General features: G+C 40.8%; 1 protein-coding gene across 1 annotated transcript in view; it reads right to left on the bottom strand.

Moving 5' to 3' along the window:
- Positions 1 to 13,458, bottom strand: part of LOC137184063 (kelch domain-containing protein 8B-like) — a 225,932-nt gene extending 212,474 nt beyond the window's left edge. Inside the window, exon 1 of the mRNA XM_067591386.1 lies at positions 11,441 to 13,458. The gene's annotated coding sequence lies outside the window, so the exon portion shown is untranslated. The remainder of the gene's footprint in view (positions 1 to 11,440) is intronic.
- Positions 13,459 to 13,577: the final 119 nt, after the last annotated feature.

Genomic DNA, 13,577 nt, shown 5'->3' with positions numbered 1-13,577 from the left:
AATCTGGATGAATCAGATCATTAAAAATTACTCACTACAGAGCAAACTATTTTTCGGTTTAATCACTTTTTGGATAGTTTTTCAAATCATTTTTCCATACACTTCCAAAGTCAAAGACCATCCTTGATATAACAGGGGGTACAATTTCTTGTAATCACCAAACCAAAGTCCCACACCTAGGTCATGTGATGACACTATAGCCACTTCCATTCACTGATGAAGACCATGGGATGCTGTTGAAAAATAATGTGTCTTTGTGTTTTGTTGCATATTATTTATCTTGTTCATACCTATGATATCAGTTGTCCAGAAATACAGTGGGCTACTGTACAAAAGTTTTAGGCACTTTAGATGTTTAGAATCTTAGCCATTATGCAATACTATCAGGGAGGTGTCTGATTGGCCCCAATTTTTTTCTGCAACATGACAATGACCCCAAACATCCAGCCAGAGTCATTAAAAACTATCTTCAGTGACTAGAAGAACAAGGAGTCCTGCAACAGATGGTTTGGCCCCCACAGAGCCCTGATCTCAACATCATGGAGTCAGTCTGGGATTACATGAAGAGACAGAAGCAACTGAGACGCCTAAATCCACAGAAGAACTGTGGCAACTTCTCCAAGATGCAGGAACAACCGACCTGCCAAGTACCTGAAAAACTATGTGCAGGTGTACCCGGGAGGACTGCGGCTGTTTTAAAGGATTAAGGAGGATTTCTTCTGTTTTCTGCACTTTGTATGAAGTTAGCTCATAAATAAAAACTATTCATGGCATTATTTTTGAAAGCATCCTCACTTTACTTTTACTGCCTAAAACTTTTGCACAGTACTGTATGTCTGTATTAAAATATAAAGCTACAGCCAGCAGCTGGTTAGCTTAGCATAAAGACTGGAAACAGCTAGCCTGGTTCTGTCCGAATGTTACAAAATCTGAAGCTCCCTAATTCATAATTTACATCGTGTTTGTTTAATCCATACAAAAACGTGTTAATAAAATAACAACTTTCATGATGTCAAATCCAGCAGATAGATGCAAATAAGCATATTTTCCAAAATGTCGAACTATACCTTTAACAGCAATGAATGGCAGCATCTAATCAAAAGGCATATCTTTACAATCCTATGGTACACCTCCTGGTATGGTATATCTCCCATCTTTCAACAGCAACTGACCCAGATTGGAAAGGGCTCAGTGCGTCTACCCCTTCAGTAGCTGTCTTAAATCTTATTATCCATATAAATGAACTAATGTTTTATTGACCACAGACCAGGGCAAATTATTTAGCTACTATTCACTTGAGGTTACTTTAGAAAAGAGAGTAACAACTGTGTTGCGAACTTCTACATTATGAAGGCCATCTGTTAAATTGTACATTTTTGTGGTCATAGAAAATCACTCATGATTCATATATGGTTTGGAGATGTTGAGCACTGCTTCCCAACCCTTTTTTAAAAAAAATTATTTATTTATTTTTTTGCTGTACCTGCACAGCCCTGTCAGGTGAACTTCATTGACGCTACACGTCATGCTACTCGTGTTAATTTTAGTTGGATTTTGAACTGGATGTTATTATTAAGGAGATTGTTACGATCATTTTTTCATACAATGCAACTGTCAATGTTTAGGTTGGTTCAAGCTTCCATTTATAACCTGCCATGAGGAGTGTCAGGAATTGGACATCTCAACCATTAATCTATCACTTTTTTTTTTAATCACACACTCTTATCCATCACTATTGCTATATAAACCCCTTTCCGTTACTTTTAATTATTTATTTTAATGATTTATCCATTACTTCTATCTTCTTTTTTTAACCATTTATACATAACATTTAGCTTACTGATTGATTCAATATGTGCAAATATTTCTTTAACAATATCTTACTGTGTGGTTAATGTTGACATTTTCATCTTGGGGAGTTCATTGGAGCCTAAAAGGGCGTATAGTTTTTAACAGATGCTGTGACCGAACCATTGCAAACAGGCAACATTACAAACAGACAAAAAGGCAAAGCACCCTGTGCAAATGAGGGCTAAACACTGCTGTATCAAACAGACACTAGCTGTTGGACCTTTGTTCCCTGCCTTCCTTTCTTCCTGGCTCTACAAGTCAGACTTACAGGGTCCTAGTGGCTCCTAGAGGCTGCCGATCAGCTCCAAGATGGGTAAGAACAGACCTCTGGGACCGGTAATGAAGTGTCAAAGAGGTGAGGGACATAATGAGTAAGAGAGCCAAATGTGGAGAGAGAGAGGTATGGAACCTGTGTTAGAGTTGACAAAACTGATGAAAGCAGCACTTTACTTGCTGCATAAAGAATGGCTCTGGGGCTGAATGCCAAAGAGATTTTCTCCTCTCACTTATTTGCAGAGTATCAATTAATCTGTAGTGAATTACGCCATCTGCATTACAATCATTAAACTTATAGATGGTGTGTTCTCCATAGACAGATGTGACAGGTCAAATAGACGATGTCCTTCAGGCTGTCATACTTGGATTCTAGGAGAGTGTGATGGGCATTTTTCATGACTTTACACATTTTATACACTAATAGATGAGTAGAATAATCAAAATAATCAGTCACAGCTCTGGTTAGTATGCCTACTGTGTATAAGTCCATATTTTCATGACAAATCAGAGGCCCCTGTGCCAACTTTTCACAACCCCCGCCAGACAAGAGCTTATATCAAAGCCTATGTTTCTGGTGGCAGGAATCACATGGAGCAATCAGTTTCCATGAGCTGATGTATCTCAGTGCCTGTAGCAAACTTGAAATAATACCCACTATTCCATGTGGCAGCAGTCACACAAAAGCAATCCCACAGCATCAAAGTCTGTGCTTCTGGCAAACACAGAAGTGGAAGCAATCATACAAAATAATCAAATAGCTATGTCTCCACTGAGCTGGCTTCTCTCTGCACTTTTAAAACAGTCGATACTGAACTAATCATACTTTAAGCCTTTACAGTAATTATTCCATTAAACCTTCCCCTTCCTCTAAATTACTTCCAGTGTGTTTTTCACTAATTTTAGCCTGACAGTTATTTTCTTTAAAACATACTGCTGTTGTCATATGAAGCTCCACAACATATGATCATCCCAGGAACGAAAAAGGTAATCTTATAAACCCTGATTTTAGCAGTATCTTTGCTACTAATTGATTTTTGCTGTGCAAGTTTTTACTCTGTTTATTTGGTTGAATATGATATATACAGATGTAGGATGTCACATTCATCTACTCTTGATTTCATTCACATCACTAGCTATGCCACACCACTCAGTAGGGCTAGAGTGAATATTTATTATGTGGTGGTTTCATTGGAGAAACAAAAGTTTTAGAACACTATTATCATTACTGCAGTGATTTTAAGGCATCATTTGTTGACATTTTATTGTCATGTGTAGTTGAAATAGAGCCGTAAGGTCCAGCATTGGAATACCCTTTTTGTATAATAAATCTGCAGGATAAACTACTTAGAGCTAATTTACTGACCTAAAACAGACTTTTCCCTGCCCCTGTAGCAACTATGGGCACCACACCACAAACCAATAAAAATACATTATTTTTCAACATCAAATATGTAAAAGATTCTCGATCAGGGGCAAAGAATGTTGATCAAATGTCCCTGTTATAAAGTGTAAGACGGAGAGATCATCCAAAACAGAGAATGAGTGAACATAAGAGGGGAAAAAAATCTTCACTATCCTATTTTCATGATTTTTTACAACCTGTCTCAGATTTCAGGGCATCGAGTATGTGAAGTTGCCCAGAGGAGATTTTGACAAAAGGTTAGGTCAGAAAGAAGTCCACTCTGCCTTGCTGTAAGTTGTGAAAAACCTAAATTCTTTTGACTTGCATATTTATTTGAAACCAGTTTTGTCTTCAACATTATTAAAATGTAGTTTTAAAGGTCCAGTGTGTAATATGTGTGGTATTTAGCAGCCTCTAACCTTGAGGTTCTAGATTGAAGCACTCCACCGCTCACCCCTCCCCTCCCTAAGACTTTGGAGAGATTCCAGAAGCTACAGTGTCCTTCAAGGACAAGAAGCTATTTGCTGAAGATGTCATCGTCCACGACAGCTCCGAGCATTTCTAACAAGTCAAGCGATGAGGTGAAGATGTATTCAATTATTTAGTCAATAATACTATAGGTTATAGCTCACAAGTAAGATAGCAGTTATGAGTGTTTTATTGTTTTGGTAATACAAGCTAACATTAGCAACATCATGCTAAACAAAACTTTATTTTATTCTAACGTTAGGCATTATTGATAGCGAGATAGCGTTGGCAGGATAACGTTACATATTTTATTATCCATTTGCAAAGTCAAGTACTGGAGGTTAGAGGAGGAGGAAGAGGGCGAGAAAGAGGGTGAGTTAGCAGTGCTGCTGCAGGCAGGGCCAGGCGAGGGAGGAGAGCAAACACCGGCACCGCGGAAGCAGGGGAAGAGGCTGGAAACCCTCCAAAGGGACCGAAGCGACTGAGTTTGTGACGTTTGTGACGCATTTATATAATTATTTTATCATATTCCTACCCATTCTGCACAATATTAAAAATGCCAATATACACAGCCCGTTCAAGGCGGGAATACTGTGCTTGTAATCTGCCTCGCTGTTCTGTTTAGCCCGTGTTCCGACCAAATCAGACAGCGCAGCGCACAGCTGCAGGGTTGAAGAGGTGTGTGGGTGTGTTTGTGCTTTAGAAGCTAACTGCTGTGAAACAATCAGAAAATAACGTTTGTTAGTTGCATGCAAGGCCTAGTTACTGGATGTAACATGTGTTAAGCCTGCTAACATTAACCTAGCGGTGTGGCTATGCAGTAACCTGACTATAAGCAACAAGGACATCACAACAACAGTTCAATGTATAACCTTAACCAAATCAATACACATATAGTACATTGTTTGAGTTAAACATTCTTGCTTAGCCGTACTATGCTTCACTGTGTTGCTAGGCTATGCCCAGTTGTTACCAGTTCATGAAGGAAGAGTTGCTTTGTGGTGTCCTGCTTTGTAGCCGGTGAATCCGTGGGTGAGTCAGGCTGAGGAGGCTTTGGCTCTGAAGCTGAAAGATGCAGGCGTTGCTGGGGAGAGAGCACTCCAGTCGTGCAGAGGGCCCAGGTCACTCCTTTGTGTAGAGTTAGCGGCAAGCTAACTCCATTTCGCAGCTCCTGTACTTGTTAAACTGGCCAGCAGACTTGTGTGTTAGCTGCTGGCACAAGGAAACTTAGTTTCTGAGTCTTAGGCAGGCTCTTGCGTCTTCTGCCGTAAAGAAGAAAGTATGTGTCTGCTGTGAGCAGGCCATACAAGAGAGCAGAGAGCTGCTCCAGCAGCTGCTGGAGGTGTGAAAGACCAAGCAGCTGCTCCTGCAGCTGAAGGAGACAGAGGGCAAGAAGCTGCTCCTGCTGCAGCTCGTGGAGAAAAGAGAGAGATAAGAGGGGAATCTCTAGTTTTGATAACCTGGATCCATGGGTGGAGCTTCACACTTTGTGTGCGAACCCCCAGGGCTCAGGTTTCTTGGAGTCTTGAAACGTGGTAAACTGTGGTCCACATGTAGTCCCAACACTGGACCACGATTGGCTTCAAACTAGTTGTGAGGTCACAAATCATGCTCGTAGATACACGCTTTAAACTGAGAATTAATATGAGCAGAAACTTTCCACTTTCCGCAGATGAATACAAAACAGCCTTCTAGTGTTGAACTCTGCACATACATCATTCTGCACAGTGACACTCAAACATCCATGTTAAGTAATTATAAGCCAAACATGTTTTTGAGTGGAGGGGACATTAATAACAGAATTTATACTGGTCTATGCAAATCTTAAGAAGTTTATCTAAGTTTTTGCTCTAATTAGAAAAACTAATTTTGCAAAACAAGCATAAATATTGAAATATTACATAATGTATGTTATTAAATGCTTCAAAATATCAAGGCTTGTTTAAGCCATACTGCCCAGCCCTATTGCACGATTTGCTGCATTGAGCTGGGGATGAGCCATGGTCTTACACAAGTCCTGCCAGGTTTCAGGCTTGCTATTCTAAACACACACTGCTGTTGCTGCTGGAAAAGCATTTGTTTCTTTCCCCCAGAGGACCTACCTCTGTTCCCACTATATCAATGGCATGTAAAACAGCTAAATGTCGACATGTTTCCCAGCGCTCTACTGTCCACCACCATCCCTCTAATAAGAACCCTCCACCCCTGCCTCAGTTGTACTGGGTCAATGGGCCTAATGAGGGGAATCATGTAAACTATAAAATGTAATTAAACAGTAAGGCTGCTGCTGTCATACACACACACACACACCTGTTTGCCTGTGCCTTTGTGTGTCTTTAAGAGAATCCTGATGCCACATGCTGTACTGAGAGCTGTTTTAATTAACATGGCAGTGGCCTGCTGACATGTGGACCAGCCTCAAGGAGAAACAGGCTCACACACACAGTAAAGTCTGCATCTTCACAGGTGGAAGGAAATGAGATGATCACTCTTCAACTGAATCTTTTAGTCCCTTTATGCCTTGCATTAAAATGTGTCTCGTATCCAGATTTTATCTAGATACAGTATGATTTAACCTGATTACATTTACACCTGGCATTAATATGTGTCTCCAGTGTCCACATTGAGATCCAATTGAGATCTGATCACTCTGTCCAGCTCATACAACCTAACGTCACATCCTCCTCTCATTTGTGTGGGTCCGAAAAAACAAAAAACACACAGACAAAAAAAAAGATGTTAGCCATCTGTGAAGCTGCACTATTGTATGAACTTTTGCTTGCTTTTTGAAGCAGGAGAAGAAGCCATCTCGTCTTGACTCCATCCACGAGTGTCTTGAATATCAAAAGCTTTCTTGCTAGTAGCTTAGCTTGCCAACTAGCTAATGGTTGCTACCTTGCTGTTTTGGATCAGTCACACGTAGTTGTTGTATGTGGATTGACAATGCAGTTGCATTTACACTTGTGTTCAGTGTGGTCACAATGCATCCCTGACCACCTCTGGAGGTGGTTTGGCCGATCGGATCACAATCTGTCCTCAATGTGCCTTGGATGCATTTACACCTGTACTTTCATGTGGTCAAACACTATCCAATTGCAATCAAATCACCCAAAGAGCATTTTAATGCAAGGTGTCTCTCCTCCATCCTGACTTCATTTTAGTCTCATTATATTCCAGAACACGGCAATTAAAGTTCCAGTGTGTAGAATTTAGTGGCATACAGCGGTGAGGCTGTAGATTGCAACCAACTGAATACCCTTCCCCTCCCCCTCCCCTTCCAAGTGAACCTACAGTGACTGCGAAAGGCCCTCTCTAGAGCCAGTGTTTGATTTGTCCATTCTGGGCTACTGTAGAAACATGGCGGTGCAACATGGCAGGCTCGGTGCAAGAGGACCCACTCCCTATGTAGATATAAAGGGCTCATTCTAAGGTAACGAAAACACAGTAATCTTTCTTTTTACGGGATTATACACTAAGTAAAACATGCTTATGAATATTATATTCCATTTCTGCCAAGTCCGCCCCACTAGATGCCACTAAATTCTACACGCTGCACCTGTAAAACACTGACTCACGTTCTGTGCCCTGCTTGAGCTGCATATTAGTTATTTTCTCTACATACACCATCTTTGCTTTAGTCCTCTTCCCATTTCTCTCTCTTCCCCTCCCTCAGACATCTCATCCAGGCCTAAAAGTCACCAGTGTTGGCAGGCTAGATCTCTAAACTGTCCACTGTAAGCATTCCACTTAATCCTCTGATGGGAATATTGGCTCAGTTCCATGTTCATCTGCCTGGTTAATGGCTGTAGCTGGCTGGTGTGTGTGTGTGTGTGTGTGTGTCATATCTGTCCCACACATACCACCTCAATCGTATTTAAGGACATGTTGTACTGCACACTCAAGCTCTAACACTGTCCTGCAGCACTGTCCTCATTTATAAAAGTATGTGTAAAACAAGGTCTACATGTGTCTGTAGGAACAAGAACATTGGTATTTATCAAACATGTACATTCACACCTTATACGAAATGAACAATGATACATCTCACCATACAGGCTCATTAATATACTGAAACACCCCTAGAATGCCTTGCATGGTCAACCACACCCCTCTCAAAGTCCCAGTAGCCTTAACATAGAGTTATATTACATGCTGTGGACAAAAGTAACAACTGAGACAGACAAAGACAAAAGATATCACACACAATCAGATACTGCAGCATCGCAGGAGTGTGTGTCCGGGAAAGCTTCCCAGCATACACTGCAGCAACTGTCACATTTTATGTGTGTTCCTGCATTGTGACTAGTATTTTACATTGTGTTCTACAACTTAACACCGTTTCCACACGTCATTTGTTGTCATACAATAGATTAATATACATGAATACAGTAAGACTGCAAATGATGTGGCATGCACAATTTGTCAAGTTCTCCCTACCATTGCACAATTAGCTGTTTAGAGCTGTAATGATTGGTTGATTAATTCAGCTGTATAAGACCATATAAGTCTATAAACACCATTTCAACAATCAGTTAGTCAGTTCAATGATATTTCAAACAAAAAACCCCAAAATCATATGATTCCTGCATTTCAAATGTCCAGATTTCTGCTTTTTTCTGTTTAATGTCATTCTAAACTGAATATTTTCAAGTTTTGGGCTGTGGGTCAGACGAAACAACTTTGGACTCTGGGAAACTGATGGACATTTTCTTATTACATTTTGATATTTTGGAGGCTAAATGATTAATCGAAAAAATAATCGTTAGTTGCAGCCCTATGGTGGTTTGTTGAAATGTTTCTATGTCCATTGCTTCCCCAAAATAAAGGCTTGAAAACTGTAGGTTGCTGCTGAATTAGCTAAACCAAACTTTACATTTGACACCTCTACAACTGGCTTGTCCAAAGATTTTAAAAAATGAAGACAGACAATGGGGACAGGAAAAAAATGACTTCACTTTATGTGATGGCCACATAAAGAATTGCATTACACAAAATAGACTTTATGCACTGCACTACTGCAGTGTAATTCATGGATTACGGATTAGCGTTTTTTTTAATTGTTGCACTTTTAACAGTTTCAGCATAACAAAAAATATATCTGGTGTAGTTAAATGAATTAAAATTAATGGTGCCGAAATGTAACAAAAATAAATCAGCAATTACTGCTGATTGATTACCATGTTATTATATGGAGCAGTGCTGTATAGAAACAAGGTTAAATAGAGCATTATATAGAGCTGATTACATTATTTTACTCTGAAAGAAATGATTTACTTGTTTTCCAAATAAAAACAGAAATGCGTGTCTTCAGGAACAACCTATCAAATATGCATACCTGGATGTCAGTTAGTTTGTGTAACTTAGAACTTGCTTTACCCACAGTTACACCTGGGAGTTTGTTGGTGGTCATAATCAGGATAGGGATAGTCAAGTAGACGAATCAGATTCTATGTGTGAGTGTGCATACGCATGGTTTAAGCACAAAACTGTGCACACATGGTTGTTAGATAAGGCCCCGGGTTATCATCAACTCTGCTCAGGTGATGCTTGCATCCAGCACAAATTACAGCTAGTTCAATAGCAAAACAAGCTTCAGTTCCTAGATCACAACATCACATCACTACATGCAACAAATAATGATGCAATTAAAGGATACTAGTCACACTACTTTCAATATATCACCGTGAAATGACCAGAAAATGATGGTATAATAGAGAAAAGTCAGGAAAATACACAGAACAAGAAGATAAGAGAACAGCAGAAGCAGGCAGAGGAGATGTGAAATGTTGTCATTCACCCTGAGAACCAGCTTTGTCAAAAATAAATTTCTGCTCTTGTTATGTGGAGATAGTCTAGCTTCAGGACTGTGTCTCTTCTTGTGGGCTCTGACCCGTGGTTTGAACTTTGGAGTAAATTTAGCTTTAAAGTGGGCGGCTCAATTGTTTATGCAGCACAAAACAACAAACACTGATAAGAAGAAATGTATTTTCCTCCTCCAAACAGAACTGATGGTTAATTAAAACTATTCATGGATCAGACAAACCAATTTCTAATGCTTATTTGGTTTGAAAAAAACATTATCATGCTTTTTAAAATCATCTATTCATATCCAACAAGCCATTGTACCCAATAAAACATCAACAGCAAATTTCATACATCAGTAATTTCATGCACAGACAGCCCATTTGTCTTTGTCCCTCACTCCTTGTGCACCAGTGAAGGTGAAAGAGGCAGCACTGCTCTGTCAGAGCAGACCGCAACCTTCCTGGTGAGTCCTGATTGGTGGCATTTTGGCATTTTGCTGGCACAATGAGAGCTGCCACTGCACTATGCTTCTCTGCTGGATCCAGCAAGACAGGCCCAGACGCTGCATGTCAGCTGTAATCCTCATTATGCAAATCAACTCACACCAAGTTAGGATGTCTCATTGCAGGTCAGATGGGGAAACCGACACAGGGAGAAAGTGGATGAGAGGAGGAGGAAAGGTGTATTGAACAAGTTGGAATCTGTTAGAGGAGCAAACAACCTCTTTAGTAAACCAGACAGCAGCAAGAGGAGGGAGCGCTTTAAGCTGTATGATGCTTCTCTTAAAAAGGAGTGAAGGTGGAGACAGAGGAACAGAGTGTGAGAGAGCAGCAATCGCATCAATCCCGGGAGGAGGAAGAGGACTCTCTCCACCTTAAGACACGCACTCAACTCTGTGAACGCAGAGAGCAAAAAGTTAAGGTTGCTTTACAGCTAAAAACAGAATAAAGACACAAACTCTCTGCATCCAGATGTTAGGCAGTGCAGCAGATTACACCAAGTTGTCTAGAAAAGACGCATCCCTCTAAACAGCTGCATGGATTTGCCCCGCAACCTCTCCTCCTAAATCCTTGAATCTGCACCAAAAATCACGAAACACAAATGAAAAGCTTTGCACTCCAGCATCACTTCACCAAATCCTACGCAGACTCAAAGTCCCTGCAGTTGATATAATTTGCTATCCAAACTTGCAGAAAGCAGCTCATGTCGACTACATAACTACTGACTGATAAAACAAAATCCATTAGATGTAGAGTCCTGCATACTGACCTGGTGGGATTATTTTGGATATGGCGTCCAAACAGATTTCTAGCGATATTGTGTTTGATCCTCGTCCACCATTTTATCGCTACAACTGCATTATTAGACTTTAAACATAATAAGTGTCCATACCCATTTGACGCCCTGTAGTTGCTGTCTCACCGCAACGCCCAACAACAACGAGAGCATCTCGACCAACATAGCACATGTGTGCGCAGCTCAAGAACGTATTACATCAACCTTCCACATCTGAAGTCCTCTTAGCAGTGTCAGGGCACGATGTACCCGCTTCACGAAGTCGGCAGGCGCGCCTGTGCGCAATGTGGCGACTTAAAATAAACGCAGAGAGGTGGAAAGTTTGGTGAGAACAGTCCTTACCTTTCTGTCCGGCGATGGACTGCAGGCGCAGTCAGCGGTGCGTCGGAGCTCGCCGGAGTAGGTCCGCGTAAACGTTTGGACACATCTTTTGGTCGAGCAGAAGAGGACAGCTGATGAGAAATGTCGCTCCTGGTGTGTACCTGTTCAGCAAAAGCATCCGGCGAAAGCAAAAGTACGCATCGTCCTCCTTCCACTGCTTCTACGGCTCTCCCCTTCCCGTCTCCTCCCCTCGCTCACCAGTGCGCATTTACGCAATCCCGAAACACCGCCAACTCCTGAGTTCACTGTGCCCGCTGTCCCTCCACCATCCTCAAGTGACAACAGCCGACTCACCACCATTTTGGCCTTAACAATTTAAACGCACTCTTCGCTTCTTCTGTGCTGCTTTGTGACGGTTTCAGGCTTATCATTGCTCACCACCAGTATCATGTAACTCCAGACTCACCTGAAGGGAAGGATGCTGCCTGGAGAGGTGAAGGTGCTCCATAAACTCCACTGCTGCCCTCATGTGGATTGAGGGAACTCTCGACCTCCACTTGTAACCACAAAAACACAGTTTAAATGGTACTATACTGTGTAATACATCAATTCAAATACATATTTTCAGAGGTCATGAAATGCACAGATGACAAATAAGATGTCCAACATCATAAAGGCACCTACACAAGATGATGTACATCTATTCCTGTAGTGATTCTATATTTACCATATATGGAACTGTGTGGCACCATTGTAAGCATTTATCACTGATATCAAAGTAGAACATAAGAGAACTAATAAAGAGAGGAAGAGGATATCCTAGATGAATAGATTAATCTGTAAAATGTATACATTTTATATTACAGTTCCACCAAAAAAAAAAGGGTCTGTGTTCTAGTTCCCACTCTCATCAATTTGGCTCACACAGTTGTGCCATCAAATGTTCAGTCAGTTGACAGCAGTGCCACAATTATCAATCGCAATCAACCTGGAACACACATCAAACACGACTTGTCACACATTAATTAATGTGTCTGACCACTGCCATAATGAAGCACTCAATTACACAAATGTTGCAGGAGGCTAGCAGTAGAAATACTTTGTTAAGACCTCACTTCAAATGTTCCTGTCAAGCCCCCAGTGTTGCATTTTAATCCCAATGCCAAACTACAGAGAGGGGAGACATTCTATCTCACAAGCATTTCCCTTATCGTTTAGACTTCTGCTTCCACTCAATATTTTCTCTTCAGGTAGCTCCAGGTAGCTGCAGGGGTGCTGATAAATGTGGTCAAGATGAGCAGAATGTTTGCTTTGAAATACCAGAAAGATATGTGTTATAGACATTTTTACTGTCCATTAAAACACTGCAAAGCAAACAAGTTTATGTGCTTGTTTACTTATGACCCTCTGCACCTTTTTTAATTAGTCCCCAGTGGACCTGATCTGGCCTCACTCTCTCTCTCTCACACACACACACACCTATCAATCAATGTCCTGTTGACGGTCTAGGCATACCATACTTTACTAAGGGCAGACTCTGATCATCCCTTACTGTTAAAAATAGTCTCCCTTTTAGTCAGTTTTGTAGATTGAAACAATTTTGCCAGAAGACTGATGATTTTGACAGGAACATGAAAGAAATGAGAGAAATGAAAAACAACTTTCAACAAAGATGATACAAGAACTTCTCCTAAATTATGCTGCCACTGAAATAAAAGGTCTGATCTCTTAAAAAGAAACCTACAGTGAAATCAAATGACCATATAATATTTACAACAGAGTATTCTAAGGGTTCAGAACAGATAGACAATTATATCAAAACACTGGCATATACTTGAATCTGATTGTCAACTCAATAGTGTATTCAAAGGACAATCTCTCATGGTATATTAAAGAGGTAAAAACCTGAGAGATCATATGGTACGCTCATATTTACCTCCTCCTGAGTCAGCACCAGCCCAAGCTGGCCCATAATGGTTCTTGTCACTTTTTTAAGTGATTTGATTGGCTGTAGTTCCTGTCAATGTTTGTTGAGGTTCGATTCATGATTGTCTAATCACCATCAGATGTGTTACTAAGGTGTGGCCTACATAACATACCAGTACCTGTGTCCTACCGTCATTGTTGATCTTGATGAAGGCCTGAGGGCCGAAACATC

Source organism: Thunnus thynnus, chromosome 6 (genome assembly GCF_963924715.1).
Source record: "Thunnus thynnus chromosome 6, fThuThy2.1, whole genome shotgun sequence".
In the NCBI taxonomy this organism is placed as follows: Eukaryota; Metazoa; Chordata; class Actinopteri; order Scombriformes; family Scombridae; genus Thunnus; species Thunnus thynnus.
This window is presented reverse-complemented; position numbering and strand designations above follow the sequence as displayed.